This window comes from Cryptomeria japonica, chromosome 8, assembly GCF_030272615.1.
Source record: "Cryptomeria japonica chromosome 8, Sugi_1.0, whole genome shotgun sequence".
NCBI lineage: Eukaryota > Viridiplantae > Streptophyta > Pinopsida > Cupressales > Cupressaceae > Cryptomeria > Cryptomeria japonica.
The window spans coordinates 503,969,779-503,992,461 of NC_081412.1; positions in this window are offsets into that span (position 1 = coordinate 503,969,779).

Consider the following 22,683-nt stretch of genomic DNA (forward strand, 5'->3'; position numbering starts at 1 on the left):
TTCAAGTTGTTCAAGCTCTTCATCTTCTTTCCTCATGTCTTCCAATTCTTTTGCATATAGGGCTCTCCAATCATTTTTGCCAGTAGATGTTGATGATGATGCATGAAAAGCAGGTTCATACTTTATAACTCTAGAGGATCCAAATTCTTCAAGCTCAAAAGCAGATAATTTCCCAATCAGAATATCTCTATTGACTGAAGTGTTTGCCATTGTTCTTAACTCATTAATTGCAGTTTCCTTCATCTTGTAAGCCAGTGGAAGGGCTCTCAAGACTTTGGAAACTATTTCATCTTCACTTAGAAATCCTCCACAACATTGAATTCCCATAACAATCTCATTTAATCTTTCCATAAACACAACAATTCTTTCATTTTCTTCCATTTTCAAGTTTTCATACCTTACCCGGTAACCATCAAGTTTAGCAATTTTGATAGTAGGGTCACCTTCATTTAGAGTTTTCAATTTGTCCCATGTAACTTTAGCCAATGATTTATCTATCAATCCCATTATCTGTTGATCAGTAAGTGCACACAAGAGGGCTTCTCTAGCTCTGCAATCATTCTCAATATTCTTGTATAGGTCTACAGGAGCAGGATTGTTGGCTGCCAGATCATAAGGTGTGTATCCTTTCTCAATGAACTCCCAAATATCCTTGACAAGACATCTAAGATGAGTCTCCATTTGAATTTTACTTATCCCATAATTTGTTCCATCAAGCTTAGGGATTTCTCTTTTGAAAATAGCTGTCGGTGGATTAAAAGTGTTAGCTGCCATAGGATCTACCTCAAGCGGTTAAGATTCTACAAAAGAGGACCAAATCTTTCATACCAATTGTTATGATAATCGGTGAACAACTGAGAGGGGGGGGTGAATTAGTTGTTAATAGATTATAAATTTTAATCCACAAAACAACCTTAAACAAATCAAGTACCGGTACATACAGATGCTAGTAGGAATGGATACTAGTAGACAATACAACTTTAACAATTAACCAGATAATCAATGAAAAGAAAACATACCACATAACACCATGATTTGTATGTGGAAAACCCGGAAAAGGAAAAACCACGGTTGGAAGCCTACCCACAGCCAGATGATACTTCTGCAGAAAGTATGTGTTAGAATGAGGGGCCTGCACTTGCAGGAAGGCACACTACCTAAAGCGTACTGCTCATTACAAAAGAGTCTCACTGACTACAAAGAGGCTACAACCTTCTCAAGACAAATGGAAAACAATCCAATAGAGTGAACTGCTGGAAATATCATCTACTATGCCTGATTATAGTCCTGATTAAGCTCAATGCTGGAGGACTAAATCCTCTTCTAAAACCAATCCAATCACCAATGATCAATTAACTCCTCTGCCTGAATGATATTACAATATTCGCACATTACATTCCTTAACCATGACCTTTTCAATAACCATGATGATTTTACAAAGAGTTTCTACCTCTTATTTATACAAACCCTAAGGCCTAAACCAATTAGGTCGGCCACCTAAAGATATTACAATAATATCATTACATAATTCCTTATTACAATGATATGCCATGTTGGCTTAAGATCAAAACAATAATAAAAAATCCATTAAACATCTTGAATTATCCAAGTAATGTGTAGAGTACATGCTAGCATGATATGGATCCATAACCTAGATAGGTACTAGACCTATTCTGGGTCCACCATGCCAAAGAAATATCTTCAAGCAATTGAAGCATGATCAACGAACATCTTCATCATCCTGAAATCCTTGAAGAAGCTACACCAACACCAATTGTGCATCCTGTCATGATTCCTCAATGAAAGCTCTGCTGGTAAAGCCTTAAACCAATGCCGATAAGGGTTTACCAGTGTGTATGATAACATCTAATTATCAAGCCAATACCAACTGAACAAAACATGCTTATGGAGCATATAACACGTGAAAACCAATATACTTTACTGATCCAAACATGTCGGAAGTGCCAACCAGATAATCTCTTCTATCGGTAACACTAGATCTTATACCGGTAACCTGTTTGCCGATAACCAACCATATCATACAGTGTAAATCCATCTGTGGGTAATAGCTAGTGTTGACATCAATGATAAGACATCAATGCCACACATAATCAATTCACCCATAATGCCAACATTTGAAAATCACACCACTGCCCATGTAGAGGAAAGAAATAAAAAGAGAAAGAAATTTTAATTTTTTAAAGATTTTGGAAACATATCAGAAGCAAAAAATAATCCAGTCCTTATCCAAGGGAACAAATTCACACCCACAAAATGAAAACACAATCCCATTTTGTAAACGATTTGAATTAGATAATTATTCAATGTTAATGCTCGACATTAACAAAATTCAAGCAGCTATCACATTCGTTCATTCTTGTTAATCCTTCAAACATTTTCAAAATTCACTGTAAATTGCATACATAATTTAATCCTCTCCTTGAGAGAGACCCTTAAGAAGAATCACACAATGATATTAACATATCAATATCAACCAGTACATCCTTAATACATCAGCTAACATAAATTCAAAAAGAAATGAGGAGACAAATTATGCAACAATGAAAATATTATATTTCTAATTAGTGTTTACATTATGGAACCCATATCTTCTTTCTGTAAATAAACTCAAAACCCCAGATTAACCCCTGTAACTACCCAGCCCCAGATATGAAAATTTTCCAACCCTTAAACTATAGTCCTGGTATTCCTTTTATAACACAAGGAATGCACAAGCTACATGCTTCTTTACAATTGGCTAATTCTAAAACCGACACATCATCCCTATGTGCCAAAAGAGACCACCTCACTAGTTCTAGAAGAGACAAAAAATGACATGTGCATCTTAACCATTTGATGGACGATGAATTTCTATTGTCACCTAACTATTTTGAGCCATGCCACCATCGCATGGTCATTTCTTCCATGGAGGTAAGTTGAGCACTTATCCAAATAGAAGAGAAGACTTCAAACCTAGCAGAGATGCTAGACAACAAAAATATTGGAGCATCCTCAAAACTAGAGGAGGAGTTCATAGTCCTAGACTGACAGCAATGAAAGTGGAAGGAGAAGCTTATAGATGAATATTGTAAGCAGAGGAGGGGTTACAACTTCCATAATCTTGTAACATAATACAAAAGCTGCATCTGAACCATCCACCTCCCCTAGCTACATTTTACCAATCCTCTTTCATTGCCTCCAAGCCATCTGGTGGTGTAGGGAAAATTGTGGACAACCCTTAAAAGGTTCCTTGCGATTGAAAGGGCCTTTAAAGTCCCCTTCGATTGTCCAACACATTTTCAAGGCCCCTTCGGTTGTAAAAAAGTTAGTCCTAATATTCTACATCCCATGTCATAGAACTTAAAACCCATGAACTCATAATATTGCACTACAAATGAAAGTCCTTCTTCTACAACCATCCTCATGATAACATGCAGGATTATTGTGACAACTACTTGCTTGAGACACAACTCAATGCCCTTTTATAAGGATTTGGGATTACTGAAAAAAATAGCTCATCCTAATGTAATTACACATGCACACAATTTTTCTTGCTTTTTTTTTAACTGTCCCTATTTTATCCCCACTACCAATTTAGTCATCTTTTCTTTTCAAAAATCACCGCTGCATTTATCCATGCAGTCTCTTGTCACCGTCACCTTGAACTCTTTGTCACATCATTTTGTGAGAAACTATCACTTATCCTTCTAAGACTCATCATGAATGAAATATTCGACCGTGATCTCTATACTTCTTCATCACACATGTCACACCCTAAAATGCAGTGTTCTTCTACTTCACTCGTACCAACTTCAATCTCTACCATTGATGTGATTACCACCTGTAACCATTGGTACAACCTATCTTGGAACTTGAGAATGACACTTGTCACCTCATTGGTATTCTCTTCATATCCTTGCACACCATCTTCATGAACTCAGGGCTCACTGAAGTCAACTTTGGCATCTTGCCAAGTGTTGAGTTGATAGCTCACATTCCTTACAATCAGCGCGTGACCCACTTCCTCCTTTTACTCAGGGCTTAGTGAGATTAACTTGGGCATCTCACTGAGTGCCTGTTAGACACAATGTATCACTGAGAGGGGGGTGAATCAATGGTTCTCAATTTTTTACCTTTACCAGTCCTATGTGTGTATACCAGTTATAAGATCTAACTCAATGCAGATTTACCGGTTAGTAGGGAGACCAACACAAATCTATTCACACACAAGGAGACATCTCATAACACCAACATATATGAGGAAAACCCAAGATGGGAAAAAACTGGGTGAGAAATGCTGCTGGAGTCTACTGCTCCAATCCAGCCTCACAATGAATCTTTGATTATAATATTTAGGGCACCAACCCAAGGAGCTACAACCCCTACAGCAAGATCCAACTCAGTGAATACAAAACATAATCATTTACAAGTTAATAGCCTTGTTACAAATGGATTTTATAACTCTTCTTCAAGACTCTCTACTGGATCTTCTATCATGTTCACAACTAGTTCTATCTCTTTGCTGGTTCTTTCTCTCTGCTCATTATCTCTTCTCTCAACTGCTCTACTATTCTCCACCAGTTCTATCTTCTACCGGTTCCTTCTTGACTACTCTACACTCTTTTGTATCTCTTCTCTACCGATTTGGTCACCACCTGTATACTTCTCTCACAGACTCACTTGAAGACTACCGATTCCTCACCATTTTTGATTGATCCTTTGAACCTGAGTCACACTCGCACACACTCAGTCTCTTTTTCAGATACTCATTGAGTAGTTGACTAATTTTCTCTCCTATGTAGTAACCATATCCATCGATTTTGGCTTGCCTATTTATCAACTTGTTTTCTCGCTAAAATCCAATTCAAACTTCAAGTGGTTAGGGTTTCTTTAGCTGATCATGAGGCACATCTGCATATCACCACCATTAACATGCCTTCAAATACACGTTTGCTAATCTTAGCAAACACGGTCCTGTATGTCGACCTGCATTTGTCAAAACACCATAAATATCTCAGCTATTTCCTTTGACAAGCGAGCACAAAGATTAGATTGTCCTTTCTTGATCCACTCACCAAACTGCTCCTTCATTCTACTTCGATCTACAAGATTAGTCCTTTCTAGATTTCTGCTGTTTTCTTCATCTCGAATCACAATCTTCTACTTTTTTTCCTCGAGCCTCATAGTCAACATTTAATATCGACCAACCGTTAGCTACCTTATCGACATGGCACTTCACCGACCTCTGCAAGCTTGCCACTTCAACTCCACATGGCATCCTTTGTCGGTATCCACTTCATCAAGGATCTCTTCAGACAAGATCACCGAACAAACGCTCAATCGGTCCTTCTTTTCTGCTGGTACACTAACCCTGCCAGTATCTCACACTTAACCGATTACCCTTCATGTCTGCACTTTACTGATCTGCCAGTGGAACAACTTAACTGGTCACCAGACATGTGTATCCATAGCATGCTCATTCACATCAGGTAGGAGCACATCACTTAGACTTTTTGCATCCTTACCGATTCTCATGCTCACCGGTGCCCATCTGGATGACACCATGTCATCAGTCTTTGATTGACTTCATCTAAGGCATCTGCATACTGGTTACACACTCTCTCTACAACTATTGTTATTCCTTTCACCATCATTAGTCTGAACATCATCTCTGCCAGCTTGTGAAGGTGACAAGCTCATCACTTCTGTACACTTTCTTTTCTATCTCGGTGGCTTATCATGCCAATGACCTGTACATTCTTCTCCTCCTATGTTGATATGATATAGGTAACATTCTGCCTCTTCATCACAAACAAAAAAACAATATCTTTCTCACTCATAGATGTCACCAGTTACTAGTTGTTATATCATACCAGTCTTCTATCTATATCTTCCACACAAGTCAGACGCTAACTTGTGTATCAGTTTCTCAACTATGACTCCAATGGTCATTCCTTTGAATGAAATTCTTCTTCTTTACCAGTGACCTGCAACACTAGTTGACATCAATGACTTCATTCCAACAATACTCCCATACTGGTTGTCCTTCAATACCAATCGACATTAATGAAAGCACAATGCCAACAATCTCCCCCTTTGGCATTGATGTCAACTCATGTAGTATCTGACATACTACATATTCTCTCTCCCCCTTTGGCATTGATGTCAACTCATGTAGTATCTGACATACTACATATTCTCTCTCCCCCTTTGTATGATCCAACTCTCCCCCTTTGGATAATCCATGGATTCTCACACATGTAGTATGTGGTATACTACAAAATATTTCTCCCCCTTTGACAACAATGGAAAAGGGCACTATTAGGATATCATTCCTCCTTGTATTTACTGCTCACTCATATAATTATTTCTCCTCCTTTATCTTTATCGAATGCATCTCTTCTTTTGATACTACTTGGTACAATTTCTCAAGTTGCAGCCCTTGAGATGGAGAACTCAATCATAAATTGACACCAATTGCTCAGAACCAAGTGTTTATGCAAATCAGAAACATATGCATATATAAGTCTGAAACCAATCAAAGACCCACATGTCAGTGAACAAAACTTACCTGCTGGTTAGACTGCATCATCTCCCTTGTGATATGCAAAAGTTATTTTGACCCTAATTAGTTCATATCAAGTGTTGAAGTCGACACTGATACCAGTTGTTTCTTCTCCTATGCAAGTAACTCTCCCTTTTTGTAGACAACTCTTCTGGTGACCTAGTTATGAATTCAATTGAATAGGCATTGAAATATCTCACAACCCCAGACACTTCCAAAAACACCATCACACTGGTACAACCATAGACACTTGCACACCCTATATGTCCAACAAGTCTAATACACATAAAAAAAAATGGCTGTCAACTCCCCTCGAGTCATACATCTCAGGTCCATACTGCCGGTTAGGTCCAAAAATCAGAGCTCCAATATTCACCATATACTAGTTGAGCTATGCATATGTGATCATCCAATAATCTTTCAGCTCCATCATATCCACCACAGCCTATGACATGATCCAAAATGTACACAATGCCATACAATGTCATCATCATGTCAAGAGTTAAACTAGTTAGCCCAAAAGAATACATGCCTGCATGATCAACAACTGAACTAACATATGTCATTCAGGTCTTCATCATCACCATGTAAGACATAACTTCCCATTCCATGCTACCAGGGATAATGAAATGATCTCCAACCTCATTGTCTTACATAACCTGTAAGTACCTATTATCATTCATGCTGGTAACATTCTGCACATACCGGTTTCCTGTACCGGTCCATAACCACTACTTGAGCACCTTCTTGTGACTCCTGACATTTTGTGTCACTATGCATCTGATTTCAATTGATAATCTTCATTCATTGAAACATGAAATAGTGATCTATCTTTCATTTATAGGTGCATAGCCAAGGCTGCCACTACACACACTTATCTTCTCATTTCCATCCTTCATACCAACACCATCTTGTTTTTCCAAGTGCCCTTCTTCACTGAGGGGGTGAATGATCTAGTCAATATGTTACTCCCCTTGAGGTCTTGCATCTCCTTTAGGCCTTAGGAGATATTACCTATGCATTGAACGCACAGTGCCGGTCCATGGTTGCATCCTCTTGCTTCTTCCTCCAAACTTGCTTGGTCTCATTCTTCTTCCCATTTTTAGTCATGGGAGCAGGTCTTACCATCTTTTGCTGATGACTCCTTTCATTTTTGGACTCTTCATCACAACCAAAAGTATTTATATAGTAGCACACAACATCCATCCCTACTTCATGATAAGGGAATCTCTTAACATACCAGTTTGACCGTCTTCTTCTAGTCATGTCGCTATGTCTGGCAACCAAAACTAGTGGACCTCTTGATCCTACAGGGACATTTCTCCTTTGGTTCCATGCATGCCTCTGACATTTGTATGCTTTGTATCCATTTCTATGCAGAGCATAGTTGCTATACTAGTTTCCATAAGACTACAAGTCCTTCTTCCCGCATTCATAACATCTGTGGCCAATTCCATTGCAGTTATAACAAACAATATTTGCAAACCCGGAGAGGGGATATGCATGTATCTACTCCTTGATACATCTTGCTCATATGTATGATATCTATGCGATCCTATATTCTTCCTTCTAGATCTGTTTCTACATTCTTCTATCCTATGACCATGACCATTACATGCAAAGCAATAACCGGAGAAGGAAGGTTTATAACTTACAAAGTTATTTTGCCATGCATGGGGAGAGCTTACTGGTCTAGAATCTCTATTTCTCCCTTTTTGAGGATGGATCCTGGGTTGTCCATTCTTTGTATTTCCTTTATCTGATCTCTTCTTCTCCCACACTTGTCTTGACATGTGTGTAGTAGCATTTATTTGTCCTCTACCAATAGGAGGTCTTCTTTGCTATCTTCTCCCACTTTCCCTTTTCCTTTGGGATCTGCATTGTTCCTCCTTGTAGCACCAAACTTCATTCTTTTCTGCAAGCCTTCACCAGTTGTGGTTAGATCAACCTTCTTCCGGGGAGAATTTCTAACTATGAAAGTCTGTCCCTTGTTTTCTCCATTTGAGGAGATAAACAAAATGTCATTGTGAGGGACATTCTTGCTGGTGGAGCATTCACCTGCATCACTTCCTAATCCTCTGGCATCCTTGGATTTATTTTGCTTCTTCAACATCTTGTCCAAGGCATCAATGCTTCTATCAAAATAGATTCTTACCTTGAGCTCATCTTGACACTTCTCAAGGTCATTTTAGAGAGCCTCCATTTCTCCAAGCTATTGTTGATATTATTTATCCTTTAACTCTAGCTCAGATGCTATATTTTTACACCGACACCCCTTGATGTCTTCTTCTTGAGTCTTTAGCTCTGAGATACATTTCTTAGATTCTTCAAGGTATTTCATTAACCGGTTCTGCTTGACAACAACAACATTCTTGGATATCTTGTACTCATTTCTTACTCTTTAGAGTTCTTCAGGTGCATTTACAAGCTCTCCTTCAAGATCAACTTTTGCTTCCTCTTCTTCTTCACCTTCACTATCACTTCCAAACACATCTTTCTAGTAGGGGTGATCTGCATGATCATTCTCAGATATGTGCCTCTCATCTTCTGATTCTTGAGACATGAAGAGGTGGATTCCTTCTTCATTAATGCTGTGACTACTAGCAGATCTGCCTTCATCATATGCATATACTTGAGATGCATTACTCATTCTATCATCACAAGCCGGTTCTGCGGTAGTGAGCTCATTTTCATAGAGCTTCTTCAATCTCTCCCATAAGATTTTTTCTGATCTGCATCTATCCACCTATGAGGAGATATCACTAGATAGCCCACTAAGTATAGCCTTCATTACTGCATCATTGCACTGGTTTCTTCTTTTTACATCTAAATCAGTGGGAGGACAGGCTTTACTAGGGCAGCCATTAACAACAGACATCCGGACATCATACCCTAGAGAGAACAAATTAACTTCCATTTCACAACTCCAAATGGAATAATTTGAACCATAAAAAACTAGAGTAGGGATTGACACTTAACAAACCATTGTGTGCATAAGCCAGAATCTACCCAAGCTGGAAAAAGCTCATCTGACTAGGAACCTAGGCTTTGATACCAATTGTTAGACACAATGCATGACTAAGAGGGGGGTGAATAAGTGGATCTCAATTTTGTCCCTTTACCAATCCTATATGTGTATACTTCTTATTAGATCTAACTCAATGCAGACTTACCGATTAGTAGGGAGACCAACACAAATCCATTCACACACAAGGATACATCTCATAACATGAGCATATATGAGGAAAACCCAAGATGGGAAAAACCTCGATGAGAAATGCTATTGGAGTCTACTACTCCAATCTAGCCTCACAATGAATCTCTAATTACAATGTTTAGGGCACCAACCCAAGGAGCACCAACCCCTGATTTTAGGGTACCAATCCAAGGAGAACCAACCCCTGATGTAGGGTACCAAACCAAGAAGCTACAACCCCTACATTGAGATCCAATTCAGTGAATACAAAATGCAATCATTTACAAGTTAATAGCCTTGTTACAAATGGCTTTTGTAACTCTTCTTCAAGACTCTCTACTGGATCTTCTATCCAGTTCACTACTAGTTCTCTCTCTATATCAGTTCTCTCTCTTTGCCGATTCTCTCTACTGGTTATCTCTTCTCTCAACTTCTCTGCTTCTCTCCACCGGTTCCTTCTTGACTACTCTGCACTCTTCTGCAGCTCTTCTCTACTGGTTTGGTCACCACCTGTATAATTCTCTCACAGAATCACTCAAAGACTACTGGTTCCTCACTATTGCTGGTTGATCCTCTAAACCTGATTCACACTCGCACAAACTCAGTCTCTTTTCAGATACTCCTTGAGTACTTGACTAATTTTCTCTCCCATACAACAACAATACTCTCTCCTTCAGCAGCCATATCCATCGATTTTGGCTTGCCTATTTATCAACTTGTTTTCTCGCTAAAAGCCAATTCAAAATTTAAGTGGTTAGGGTTTCTTCCGCTGATCATGAGGAACATAAAATCCAATCAGATCTCATTCAATCTAAACTCCAAAATAACTATTTGCACATCACTGCCATTAACGTGCCGTCCAATACATGTTTTCTAATCTTAGCAAACATGACCCTATATGTCAACCTGCATCTGTCATTACACCATAAATATCTTAGCTGTTTCCTTTAACAAGAGAGCACAAATATTGAATCTTCGTTCCTTGATCCACTCAACAAACTGCTCCTTCAATCTGCTTCTATCTGCAAGATCAATCCTTTCTAGATTTTTGCTGTTTTCTTCATCTCGAGCCACAATCTTCTTCTTTTCTTACTCGAGCCTCACAGTCAATATTTAATGTCGACCAACCACTAGCTACCTTATCGACATGATACTTCATTGACCTCTGTGAACTTTCCACCTCAACTCCACGTGGAATCCTTTCTTGATATCCACTTCATCAAGGATCTCTATGTTGGCTCAGGCAGGTTCATCAACCAAATGCTCAACCGATCCTTCTTTTCTATCAGTTCACTAACCTTGCCGGTATCTCACACTTTAACGGTTACCCTTCATGTCTGCACTTTGTTCATCTATGGATGGAACACCTTAACTGGTTGCCAGACATGTCTATCCATAGCATGCTCATTCACATCAGGTAGAAGCACATCACTTATCCTTTTTGCTTCCTTACCTATTCTCATGCTCACCGGTGGCAATCCGGATGACACCATGTCATCAACCTTCGACTGAATCCATCTAAGGCATTTGCATACCAGTTGCACTCTCTCTCTACAATTGTTGTTATGCCTTTCACCATCATCAGTCTGAACATCATCTCTGTCGGTTTGTCAAGGTGACAAGCTCATCACTTCTGTACACTTCCTTTTCTATCTCGATGGCTTATCATGCCTTCTATGTTGGTCTAGTGCATATCCCCAATTTCATGCACTTGAGGCATCCCTTTGATTCATCGGTAGATCTGGTGTGAGCCTCCATTTACCTATATTCTACTTCTGTCTTATCTCACATAGCTAAGATGAATACTTTGAATAATAGGAGATAAGCTCCACTTATTGGTGGGAGTGAGTCCTTGTCATCTACATCATACAATGCACTCATCATCCAGTGTGGGTACATTCACTGTTAGTCATCTCTTCACATGGTTACTGCATCTCTATCTGGTGGGAGTCCTACATCCACACAACATACTGGTGACCTGCACATTCTTCTCCTCCTCTGTTGATGTGATATAGGTAATATTCTACCTCTTCATCACAAACAAGAGCTCAATATCTTGCCCACTCACATATGCTATCATTTACCGGTTGTTATATCATACCGGTATCCTATCCATATTTTCCACATAGTTTAGACACTAACTTGTGTACCAGTGTCTCAAATGTGACTCCAATGGTCATTCCTTTGAATGAAATTCTTCTTCTTTACCGGTGACCTGCAACACTAGTTGATATCAATGACTTCATGTCAACAATACTCCCATACTAGTTTCCCTTCTATACTTGTTGACATCAATGACAAAACAATGCCAACAATGCCAAGTTGCCAGCTTGGACTCCATTCAACACACAACACACATCTTCTCATTTTCTTGGGACTCGCTGAAGTAGAAAAGACATTCCCACCAAGTCTCGAGCGCTCTCCCACACACTCGTAATTGCAAGACTCCAAGCTCGCTGAACTAGAAAAGCGGGACCCATCAAAGACCGAATATTGAATTCCCTACTAAATGACTCAGTAATCAGCCAAAATAGAAAACACATTCTACTGAGTGTCGAGTTCTTTCCCAAGGGACACCTTAGAAAATTCAAGTACACTGAGTGGTCCCACAAGGCTCATGAGTCACCTTTTAAGAATAAGGATTTGTTTCTCCTTTGTAAATTGCTAGATGAACAATGTGGAAAAGGATCAAAGGCCAATGACATTTCTCATCTTCAAATGGTGACTTGATTTAGAGCTAACTGGGGCACCAAGTCAAGGATTTAAAAGAACATTCCCGCCAGTTCAATTTCAAAAAGTTTACATGACCTTGATGTTCTTCAATGGAATCAAAATTCAGGGCTAACAAATACAATTACCAAACTCCAAAACTCAACTTCAAAGGCTGGGAAACATCACATAGGGTCCAACTTAGTATATTTCAACTCCTACTTTCATCATCCAAGTGTCTAACCCCAAAACCTCAACTCTACCTATGTTCACTAGGCTTAACACATGGAGATGCTAGGATAATTTTGCCTCAAAAGTACCCCAAACTCCACTTCCTGCAAAAATTCTCCAAAAACCACATGTAGCATCCCTATCCCTTTCATTCCACTAATTTTGGTAGTTCACAAAGGTGGAATGGATGATTTATTTGCATTTTTGTCTTCAAACCCTTGGAGGTAGGGTTTCAAAATAATTTTAAGAAAAACACTTATAAAATTCTGAAAACTTAATGAAAATGAATGAAACTAGTGCCAAATGAAAGTAGACTTAGATCAATTTCAAATTCATCTAGTTTGAGGATGCAAATTGTCTGTAGAAGAATGTGATTCACACTGCAACAAAGAGAAAATAGGAAAAAGTGCAGGAAATGAACTTTATTTTTATTGTTTCTCACCACCAATCACACCAACAACCACCTCCTTGAGTATTTGGAGGTAGATTTATATGTTTTGTCTCCCAACTACAATGGGAACCAATTTTCATCACCACTTTTTGAAAATATGATGGTTGGATCTCTCAATTACATAGAAAAGACACAAAATCATATGGCAACATTTGACATCTTTTTGACAAAATGGACAACCTAGACCAAATCGATCCTATATGACTCTAATCTATACAAATAGGTGCAAAGAGGTCAAATATACCTTGATACAATGATTCAACACCATTGACAACATATTGACAACTTTGGCTTCCTCATGACAACATTCACAATATCTTAGCAATTTTGTACAATGGACCCACAAGGGCTACCTTGTTGGATATTATTGAGAAGTTTGCTAGAATAATATTTTTTCATTGATCCCAACATATTCCTCTGTGTGTTTCAGTGTTTCAATAAGATTGGATGAGTTGGTTTGGTTAGTGTGGTGCAGATGAGTTGTTGTGGTTTAATGGGTTTTGAGATACTTATCTCTAGTTGATTCAACAGAAGTTTGAAAGGTTCACATGTTGTTTTGATCAAGTTGTGAGATTTGGTATTATGGTTGATATTAAGTTGTTTGTGTTATCGAGTATACTAGATTCTTCTCTGCATTGCTTCAAAATAAAAATGTCTTTGTTTGCAGATTTGATAGTGTTTGGGACATTTAGGTGTGTCCCCAATTTGGATGGTTTGTGATTTGGAAGTCCACAAAATAATCTTTCAGTTTATTAGTCAGTTGAGTTGGTGTTCTTGAGGTTTAGTATAATGATGATGAAAATTCTAGTAAGTGGTGATGTTGCAGTAGTTTTTGGTGTAATTTACATTGCTTGTGGATATTTTAGATTGTGTTCTATCCATGTTGATCATTCACATTGATTGTTGTGCATGTTATTGACCATTCTCTTGATCCGGTGGTGTTCTTCGTGTTATGCGACATTCATGTTGATTGTAGCGTGTTGTGGATGATCGAGACATAATTATTGTTGGTGTTGTATGTTCAAGGAGTTGATTTGGGTCCACTCTATGTCTTAGCCAAAATTGTTTTGGTCTGCATATATTGATGTAGTGTGTGAGGTTATATTTTGTAATTTGTAATGAGGGTTGAGCTAACCTTGAAATATAGGTTGAGGATTTGTATAAATATATGTAATATTCATTTGTGAGAAGTATATGAATGTATGAACATTGATTTGATCTTTCAATAGCAGAGGAGAAGTGCAAAGAAGTGTGTAGAAGTGTGGAAGATCAGAGTTTGTGTTATGTACTTAACTGAAACTATAATCAGGCATGAGAAGATGCTATTTCATCAGCTCATGATTCTCTAGATGCAATTCAATTTTTTTTGTAATATAGTGAGCCTTCCCAAGGTTTGTAGCCCTTCTTGTTTTGTTATGTGTGTTATTGATGTGGTGTTGATTTATGATTTCATTGCTAATTATTAGATTTGAATTTGTGTTTAAGTAAAGTTTATGAGAAAACCGATTCACCATCCCTCTCAATTTGCTGCCTTGTTGCCAACAATTTGTATTAGAGCTAGATTCTCTAGAAAACGCTTGACCGGTTGAGGAGATCTGGGATTACAACCTTTTCTTTTAATAAGGATAGTTCAATATTTGATGGAACAAATTACACTTTCTAGAAGAACCAGATGGAATGTCATTTGAGATGCATCGGTGAAGACTATTAAAAGATTATTAAGAATGTGTATAATGTTACTCAAAATGGTCCTACCACTTTGGATGAGATTAAAGAAGGGAATTCAATATTAGAGCTAAGGAAGCATTGTTGAGTGCCTTGTCTAGTTTTGAGATCACTAATGTGATGGATTTGTAGAATACTCATGAGATCTAGAAAAAGCTAGACTTTATATGAAGGTGATAGTCATGTGAAAGTTGCTAAGGTGAAGAGCTTGAAAGGAAAGTATGAGATGCTGAAGATGGGTGAAGATGAGAAAATTACCTCCTTTATGCAGAAAGTGAATGAGTTGGTGTTGAACATCAGAAGTGTTGGTGGAGTGTTAGAAGAATATGAGATTGTAGCTAAGGTGTTGAGATCCTTGCCTCCTTACAAGCACAAGGCTACTGCTATTGATGAGATCCAAACTGTGATATATGTGACTAGAGATATACTAATTTGAAAGCTTGCTGCTTTTGAGCTGAGCAAATTTGGTGAGACTCTTCCTAAGTTAGAATTTTCATTCAAAGCTACTGTATTTGGGAAGTAGAAATATGATCCGGGAGAAAGTTCTACAAGGGTGTCCAGCTATGAGAAGGAGATGAGAGATATTGAAGAAGAAGGAAGAGAGCTTGAAGAGCTTGAAGACAAATTACCAGAAGATTACCTAAAGGTGATGGTAAGTATGAGGGTAAGTTGCCTCTTAAATGCTCTTGATGTAAAAAGATAGGACATTTTGCCTTGAGGTGTCTGAAAAGAGAAAGAATTCCTAAGAAATCATTAAAGGCTTACAAACCTAAATATCAAAATAAGTGTTATTTTGCTACCGATGAAGGTGTGACAGATGATGAGTTTGAGAAGGGAAATTCAAGAGATGAGTGGGTGTTCATTGCTATCAAGGAAGATGATCCAGTTACTATTGATTCTACTAGCTACATTGTTGAAGAGAAAGATTTGGTTGCTAAAGTTGAAGAAAAAGACGACTGGGTTATTGACAGTGGTTGCTCTCATCACATGATAGGTGATAAGAGTAATTTTGTGAGTATGGAAAAGTATGATGGTGGTGTAGTAAGATTTGGAGATGACAAAGATGGTATAATCCATGGTAGAGGTTCTATTTCTCTTGATGGTAAGCATAACACTGATAATGTATTATATGTTGAAGGTATAAAGCATAATCTTTTGAGTTTTGGACAGATAGTTGATAAGGGATATGGTTTTCAATTCAAGAATGACAAATGTAAGATTTTAAATAACTCCAGAATAGAGATTGCATCAGGTACAAAGATTGTAATGTAAATCACCTCAAGGGAGGTTGTAGATAGAATGTAGGTATATTTTCTTATGTGGAGTTGAATGTTGGAATGAATCTCCTCTTCAATGGTTGAATCCTTGACTTGAATGCAACACCTAGCCTTGAAGGGAGACTTGAGAATGCTCAATATTGGAAAAGAATGCTTGAATTCTCTTGAATGCTTGATCTCATGTAAACTTCCCACTCATCCCACTTTTTTTTTGAAAATGAGAGGACACATGCAACTTATATACTTGTCAATTAGGGTTAATGAAACTGATTTTCATCATAGGCCGACATCGGGGAAGTTTTCCCGCTCACTGCACAACCTTCTATGCAAACTCAAGAAAGGTCCTGCCCCAAAATAGGGCAGGGATAGGGGCGCCATGCTCCTATCCTACCCTTTTCTCTAGGGCAGAGTGTAGACAAGGTGGTGTAGAGGGCAAGGGAGAAGCAATTTTCAGGGGTTGAGCAATCTCGGGTCTCCGATCAGGCTAGGGGATTCGATTTTGCATGCGTGAGGACCCTAATGTGGTAAAAAATTACTAGGGTCACAATTTTATGATAGTACATTTAGCCCCCACTTTAGTAGGAGTATGAGCATACACCAATTCTATCGGTAAAGTATAAGGAAACAAGATTGAAAGGACTTTTGCCACGTTAAGGAGGCAATATGTGCCAAGCTGTTGGTATTATGGATGACTTCATCATGTGTTGCATTGGTTTTGTCATTGATGTCAACAATTATCTTTCTGGAGGTCTACATTATTGATTTGGCACTCTGGTTAAATTGGTTTGTTGATGAACCGACACATTGTGGTCCCGGTATGGATATTGGCTTATGCATAGTTACCGGTATATGTTTCACCAAAATCATCAGAGAACTCAACTGTGACTAAAGAACAACAACCTGTGAATGGAAATCAGAAAAAACCCAGGTACGTAAGATTGAATTATTCAGAAAATCAGATAATTGGAAATAAAAATCAAGGTGTTATGAAAAGAGGAAGATTGGAAAATGAAGAGGTATGTTTAATCTCTCAAGTGGAACCAGCATCAGTTGTTGAAGCATGTAAAGATAAAAATTGGATAAAAGAAATGGAAGAATAATTAGAACAGATTGAAAATAATAATACTTGGACATTAGTTCCCTGACCTAAAGACAAAAATGTAATTGGAACTAAATGGGTATTTAGAAATAAACTGAATGAAGATGGTGAAGTAATTAGAAACAAAACAAGATTAGTTTGTAAAGGTTATTCTCAGAAAGAAGGAATTGTTTATAGTGAAACCTTTGCACTGGTAGCCAGAATTGAAGCAGTAAGACTATTTCTTGCATTTGCAGCTCACAAGAACTACAAGGTTTATTAGATGGATGTAAAATGTGCATTTTTGAATGGAGATCTTAAAGAAGAAGTTTACATTGAGCATCCTGATGGATTTTTATTAACAGATGATAAGGATATGGTTTGCAGATTAAGAAAAGCTTTATATAGATTGAAGCAAGCTCCTAGAGCATGATATGCTAGACTGGATAAATATATTTTAAAGCTAGGATACACATAAGGTAATGCTGACAGTAATTTGTATTACAAAATTACCAATGATAACATTTTGATTATTGAAGTATTTGTGGATGATATCATTTTTGGAGGAGAAGAAGAATTGTGCAAATAAGTTGAAGGAAGAATTTGAAATGTCTATGATTGGAGAGATGAAATTTTTTCTAGGTTTGCAGATTTCTCAAACAGATAAAGGTATATTCATTTGTCAAACAAAATACTTGAAGGAACTTTTGAAGAAATTTGGAATGGAAAACTCCAAACCGGTAAGCACTCCTATGACTACAACTGATAAATTGACATCAAAGGATGATTCAACACCTATAAATCCGACAAGGTACAAATCTATGATTAGAGGGTTATTGTATTTGACACAAACCAAACCTGATATAATGAATGCAGTATGTATTGTTTCAAGATTTCAAAGCAATCCTAAAGAAAATCATGAAACTGTAGTAAAAAGAATTTTCTGGTACCTACAAGGCACAACAAATCTTGGTTTATGGTATCCTAAGGATGACAATTTTGAGTTATGTACATATATAGATGCAAATTGGGCATGAGATGTGGATGACAGAAATAGTACCACTAGTGGCACATTATTTCTTGGTAGAAGATTAGTTTCATGGATCAGCAAGAAGCAGACTTGCACATCATTATCTACATCAGAAGTAGAATATGTTGCAGTAGCAACTAATTGCACTCAGGTATTATCGATCAAGAAAATGTTGAAGGATATCAAGGTAAAATGCAATGAACTGGTAGTTATTTACTGTGATAACCTAGCAGCAATAGATATCATTTGAAGGTTGAAGGAAAGAATGTTAAAGGTCATGAAGGTGTTTAGTCCTCATGCACAGAGCTTAAACTGGTACTGAATTCGACATTGAAGATGCTAAATTGAAGTAGTACATTGATTATTGGATTTAACCATCCAACTATGTAGCCAGTGAGACTCCCAATTTTGTGATTGAGTAGTGAGCTCTAGGTGGTTGGCCTTTCTGCATGTGCAAACCCCATTATTATATTCACATACTCTCTGCAGTAGTATCATCTGATTGTGGGTAAGGTTTCCTACCGTGGTTTTTCCCCTTACAAGGTTTCCACATCAAAATCTTTGTGTCATGTGTTGTGGATGTTGTTTTGCTTTCTGTTTCATCCATTAAGTTGTACCGGTATTACTATAACTGTTAATCTGTTTTACCGACACTGAGTTTTAAGTTTCAATAATCTATTTTGGATTGCAATTTATTGACAACTGATTCATCCCCCTCCCTCTCAATTGTCCTTCCCAGTTCCTAACATAAGTCCCCAGTGGACTAAGGATCTTATGATTTTGATTGACAAAGTAAAAGGGAAGATCGAGAAGGGGAAAACCATGACTGCAAGTAGCAAAGTTCCCCTCACTATGAGTCATGAAAGAAAGGATACCAAAGATTACAAAGAAACAAAGTTCACTAAGGAATTCTAAGTATCAAGAAGGAAAATATGAGTAGAGTCTATGCCCCCACATTAAAGAGATCGCACATGTCTTATCGGGAGCAACTGCTTTAAGGTAGGATACACCCAAAAGAGAGAGAAGAGAGAGAGCACGTTACCACAAGGATTTATCCCCCAATCAAGGAATAAACCCAAGGATAATGAACAAAAAACATGAGGTAGTTTTCCTTTCATTGAGGCCAGTATGTTGTATGATAACTCATACATACAATATATGTATGTGCATATAATAATCATCATTCCCCAAAGAAATGAAACTTCCTTGGAAGAAAGGGAAGATAAGAGTCCTTTGAGTCAACATGAAAGAGACCAAAAGAGATCTCAATGCTTTTAATCATCCTCAAGTAGACAATAAGGGGATAATAGAAGAATAGGGATACACATAGAAGAATAGTCATAGAAGAGCTGGAAAGGAGAGAGAGAGAGAGAAGATCTATAGTACTAATATTACTAATCTAGCATGACATCCACCTCCTGATCTTCCTGATCACTATTTCGAGAAGGTGAGAACACACTAGAGGAGTGATATTGAGCACAATAGATGGGGCTATCACAAGATCCAAACAAGGACTATGCTCATGTTGTAAGTCACTTTGTTCGATTCCAAGAGCTAGGATTAGGGTTTGTGAAAATTCAATTGATAAATGTTTTTCCACATCAACATATTCATACTCACTATCAGAAGCATTAGGAGTTGTATTTCCATCATGAATAACTGTTGGTATTTTGGTATGGTTTTGTCATTGATGTCAACACCTACTGAAACACTAGCACTTTGGAGATCTAGCAACATTCACCGGCAAGCAAGTAACTATTGTACAGTTACTGGTATATGGTTCACCGGCAAGATATAATGTTCATCAACACTTGGAATAATATGGAAGACACTTGGTAATGTTGAAGACATCATGTGGACACTTTGTTTTGAAGAATTAATCATTGGTATATTCATATTTGCATATTTGCTTTTACTGGCAAATAGGTCCAGGGTTACCTAGGGTTACACTGACAGGTTTATCTTTTCCAGATCAATATGGCACACTATGGAGATGATTTATTATTGTTGTAAATGCATTAAGCCGACATGTTCAATCGGTTATTTCATCGGATATTATATTATTTGTAAAATGTTTTTATTGTAATATCTTGTAGAGCCGACCTACTAAAATTGGTCTTAGGTTATGATATAAATGTAAGATCTTATTTGTAAGATCGAATGTGGAATGCGAAGAAGAATTGTGAGAAGGTATATGTGAGATTAAGTAGAGGTATACACGAAGACATCATTTGAAGGTGAAGCTAGGTTTTTGTAAAAGCATATCAGCATTACACCGGTACTGAATCTAGCATATGAAGATGCTATTTTGTGCAGTACATTCTTATTGGATTTAACCATCCAATTGTAGTCAGTGTGACTCCCATTTTGTGATTGAGTAGTGAGCTCTAGGCCATTGGCCTTTCTGCATGTGCAGACCCCATTTATGTACACTTACTATCTGTAGTAGTATCATTTGATTGTGGGTAAGGTTTCCCATCATGGTTTTTACCCTTACAGGGTTTCCACGTACAAATATTGGTGTTATGTGTTGTGGATGACTTTATGTTTATGTTTCATGCATTAATCTTTACCGGTATAACAATTTACTGTTAACACTGTCTACCGGCATACTTAACTAGTTTACCGGTATTAAGCATTAAGTTGGTAAAATGGTTTTGGTTTAAATTTATTAGACAACTGATTCACCCCCCCTCTCAATTGTCTCCGGGACCTAACAATTGGTATCAGAGCCTAGCCCTCTTTTGCAGAAGTTTAACAACTTGAGGAGATCCAATGTCTACTAATTATTTCAGGAAGGACAGTCCTAAACTTGATGGAACCAACTATGGGATATGGAAGATCAGGATGGAGACACATCTAAATTACATTGGTAAAGATATCTGGGAAGTTACAAAGAATGGTTATACTGCTGCTGTAGCTGGTCAAACTACTCCAACTACCTTAGCTAAAGATGAAGAGAATGATTGCAAAGCAAGAGAAGCACTTTTGAGCACATTATCAGATCAAGAAATCATGGGATTGTCAGATAGGTCTACTGCTAAATCTATTTGGGATCATTTGGAAACACTGAATGAAGGAGATTCCATAGTCAAGATTGCAAAACTTGAAAGCTTCCGAGTTAGGTATGAACATCTGAAAATGGAAGAAGATGAAAGGATTTCTGCTTTTATGGAAAGAGTAAATGAAATTGTTTTGGGTATTAAATGTTGTGGAGGAACTTTGAGTGAGGATGAAATTGTTTCAAAAATCTTAAGAGGATTGCCACCGGCATATAAAATGAAGGTTACTGCTATAAATGAGTTGAGAACAATGCCTAATACATCAGTAACTAGGGATATATTGATTGGAAAATTTTGAGCTTTTGAAATTGAGGAATTTGGTCCTATTGCTACTATAAAGACAGATTTGGCCTTTAAAGCATCAACATCATCTACTCCATCATTTGACAAATCAGACTGGAAAGCCTTTTATGCAAGAGAACTTGAAGAAACTAGGAAGGAGAATGAAGAGCTTGAAGAACTTGAAGCACTATTTGCAAGGAAAATGCTAAAATGTCCAGTTGGAAGTAAGTATGAAGGTAAAGCACCCTTTAAATGTTTCAACTGCAATAAGATTGGTCATATGGCTTCGAGATGCCCTGATAGACATGCTAGACTAAGAGAAGAAGTGAGAAAAACATACAAGCCTAATCCTGAATATCAGAGATACAAATTTAAGAAGAACAAAGACAAATCTTGCTACATTGCTAATGAAGGTGTGACTGATGATTCTGATGAGGATCCTGCAGACAATGGATGGGTTTTTGTTGCTATAACAAAAGATCAACCAGCACCTACTGCTCAACCGGTAGAACAAGCCCTAGCAACTAAAGTTGAAGTAAAGGATGAATGGATCATTGACTCAGGATGCTCACATCATATGACAGGAGACAAAGGTAAATTCTTGAACTTTCAAGAATACAATGGAGGTTTAGTAAGATTTGGAGATGACAAAGCCTGTTCAATCAAAGGTAAGGGTTCAATATCTCTTGATGGTAAGAATAACACTGACAATGTCTACTATGTTGAAGGATTAAAGCATAATATTTTAAGTGTTGGTCAATTAGTTGAGAAGGGATTTCAGTTACAATTTAAAAATGGAAAATGCAAAATCATGAATAGAACTGGTTTGGAAATTGCAACTGGTAATCAGACTAGAGGTAATATCTTTCATTTGAATAACAGTGAAAAGGCATGCTTGATTGAACATATAGATGAAAGTTGGTTAAACTTTGATTGCATGGTAAAAATCAGTACTTCTAAGGTTGTTAGAGATCTACCTAAAATTGTGAAACCTCATAATACAATTTGTAAGGAATGTCAATTTGGAAAACAAGTTAGAGCTAGTTTCAAAAGTATTCTAGAAAAATCCAATAATGC